Source organism: Theobroma umbraticum, unplaced genomic scaffold (genome assembly GCF_002168275.2).
Source record: "Theobroma umbraticum cultivar Fairchild unplaced genomic scaffold, ASM216827v3 scaffold_34.0, whole genome shotgun sequence".
Lineage (NCBI taxonomy): Eukaryota > Viridiplantae > Streptophyta > Magnoliopsida > Malvales > Malvaceae > Theobroma > Theobroma umbraticum.
In genome coordinates this window covers 2,557,847-2,560,689 of record NW_018397275.1, presented here as the reverse complement: position 1 = coordinate 2,560,689, position 2,843 = coordinate 2,557,847, and the positions used below count along the sequence as shown (strand labels likewise).

The following is a 2,843-nucleotide window of genomic DNA, read 5'->3' as shown; positions in this document are numbered from 1 at the left end:
TGAAAGATGTGATAGATGTCAAAAAGTAGGCAATATATCTAAGAGACATCAGATGCCTCTCAACAACATCCTTGAAGTTAAAATTTTTTATGTGTGGTGAATTTATTTTACGGGTCCATTCACTCCATCTTTCAATAATGAATACATCTTGGTTGTTGTTGATTATGTATCTAAGTAAGTTGAAGTAGCTGCATTGCCAAGGAATGACTCTAAGGTAGTGATAAACTTTTTGCAAAACAATAACTTCACAAGTTTTGGAACACTTAGAGCCATAATTAGTGATGAAGAGTCTCATTTCCGGAACAAATATTTTGAGCAATCTTGGCCAAATATGGAGTCAAGCATAAAATAGTGATTGCTTATAATCCTTAAACAAGTGGAGAAGATAAAGTTTCAAACAAAGAAATTAAAAGAATTTTGGAGAAAATTGTTAGTCCTTCTGGAAAAGATGGGTCGAAAAAGTTAGATGATGCTTTATAGGCTTATAGAATTGCATATAAAACCCTAATTAGGATGTCTCCTGATAGATGGATGTTTGGAAAAGCTTGTCATCTTCCAATTGATCCTAAACACATGACATATTGGGCAATAAAAATCTTGATCTTCAAGTAGATAGAGAAAAGTGTCTTTTGCAACTAAATGAGATGGATGAATTTTGTCAAGAACCATATGAGAGTGCAAGAATCTACAAGGAAAAAAAGAAACGATGGCATGATCCAAAAATCATAAGGAGAAACTTTGAGCTTGGTTAACATATTCTCCTATACAATTCTCACTTGAGATTATTTCCTTGAAAGCCAAAATCTTATTTGTTTAGGCCTTTTATTGTAATAAAAGTATATCCTTATGGAGCAGTAAAGGTGGCTGATGATAGACCAACCTTTAAGGTGAATGGGCAATGATTAAAGCACTATTGGAGTGGCAATTTCGATTGTCAAAGGTCCTCTATCATGTTTATCAATGCAATTTGAATAAAAAAAAGTCAAGCTAAAGATTATAAATCAAGGGCTTTTTAGGAGGCAACCTAAACATTCTAACTTAATTTATTTATTTTACTCTTAGTTATTTTTATTTGTTTGTTTTTGTACTTATTTACTAGTCAATTTTTTTATTTTGCCAGTACAATTAAAGGTCCCATAAAAAAATCAAAAAAATAAAATGAAAGAGGGGTAGGCCGCAACACCCACTAGGGGTGGTCGCGGCCTCTCGAACTTATTATGATGCTGGTTGTGGCCTACTAGCCCTAGGTCACGGCTTGTGGAAAAACAAATGTGGAGACAGGGTAGGGTGCGACCTCTCAAACCTATAATGACACGGGTTGTGACCCACTATGCCCTAGGCCACAACCCCTTATAAAAAAAGGAGACCTTATCGTGGGCATGGCTTCCTTTGAAAAAAAAATTTCCCCATTTACTTACTAGATCACGAGTTGTGGTAGTCACATAGAAAGGCCACGGCTTTGCAATCCTTTTCAATGTGGGTTGTGGCTCACATTAAAGTTAGGCCGTAACCTTCTCTTATATGGGCTGCCAAAATTAGGCACCCATTGCCCAAATATCACCCTTTTTATATGGGTTGCCAACATTAGGCAACCTTCCAATCCCATATTTAAACCCCCCAACTCCCAACATTCTAGCAGCCCTCAACATCCCTTTTTAGTGTAAATTTTTACACTTTTCTTCCTTGTTTCTTAACCATTATTCTTCGTCTCTCCTTTACTTCTCTTTAACCCACGCTTCTCCCTTCCTCAATATCTCCCAAACTAATTACCTACATCATAAAAACCTTCATCACATATTCTTTTCAACTTATTTGCTTAAGATTTCAAGTAAGTTTTCAATTTTTCTTTAATATTTTTCAAAGTTTTAGATTTAATTGTATTTTCATGTGTATCTAGATTTTTAAATAATTAGGATTAATTGGTAATTTAATTTATTACTTGCTCAAATTTTAGGAATCTAAAGGAAATATGTGTCAATTTTTTTGATAATTTCCCTATCCAATGATGATAACTAGTTGTCTTGAATTCTTAGCTTTTGGTGACTAAGGTTTTTGTTTGGATTCATGCTAAATTATTTTGATAAGTACCATTGTTAGGATGTGATCTCCACAATTTTGAGCACTTTTTCTTTTACTTTGAATTATTGTGCATATCTAGAAAATGTTTATACTAATGTGAATTTTTAGATTATGTCATGAATTCTAGAATTTGCTTGATTATCTCTCGAGGTAAAATCTTAGCCAATACTTAGTTAGGGAGAAGACTTAGGCCATCTTTGGACCGTTTGAACCTAAAAAGCCAACCTTGCTAAATCTTTATCCCTAATATACCCTGTTGAGCCTAATTTCTCTTTTCATTATTTAACTACATAATAATTGAGCCTAGCCTTAAAATAAGATTCCCAATTTTGCAACCCTCACTCTTAAGCATGTATATTATTTTGGGAAATATAGATTAAGCTAAATGTTGAAAAAGCTAGAAAGGTGATGTTGATGTGAAGAAAAGATTCAAATATTAAAAATCACCACTCTACGTACAATACAAAGAAAATAAGTTTAAGGGTGTGAAATTGTGACAAAAAAAAGAGAAAAAAATGTTGAACAAAAGAAAAGTTTAATTGTGGAAGAAAAGGTGTACTTGGAGAATGAAAATAAAGCTTTGTATATAGGTCTTAGAATAATTATGTTTTTAGAGTGACTTGAGCCACATTATATCCTTTATCCTACTTGGATCCTAGCCATACATTACAAGCTTTATAAAGTCCTATTGATTCCTAGTTTGGTGTTAATCTACATTAGTAGAAAGAGAGATGAAAAGTAAACCTATGAAATTCTAGTACTAA

The 2,843-nt window shown here is 33.1% G+C and overlaps 1 long non-coding RNA gene across 1 annotated transcript in view; it reads left to right on the top strand.

Annotated features, from left to right (window-relative positions):
* The first annotated feature begins 1,621 nt into the window (after positions 1 to 1,621).
* LOC110427478 (uncharacterized) overlaps positions 1,622 to 2,843 on the top strand; it is a 2,411-nt gene continuing 1,189 nt past the window's right edge. Inside the window, exon 1 of the long non-coding RNA XR_002446275.1 lies at positions 1,622 to 1,828. This is a non-coding gene — a long non-coding RNA (uncharacterized LOC110427478). The remainder of the gene's footprint in view (positions 1,829 to 2,843) is intronic.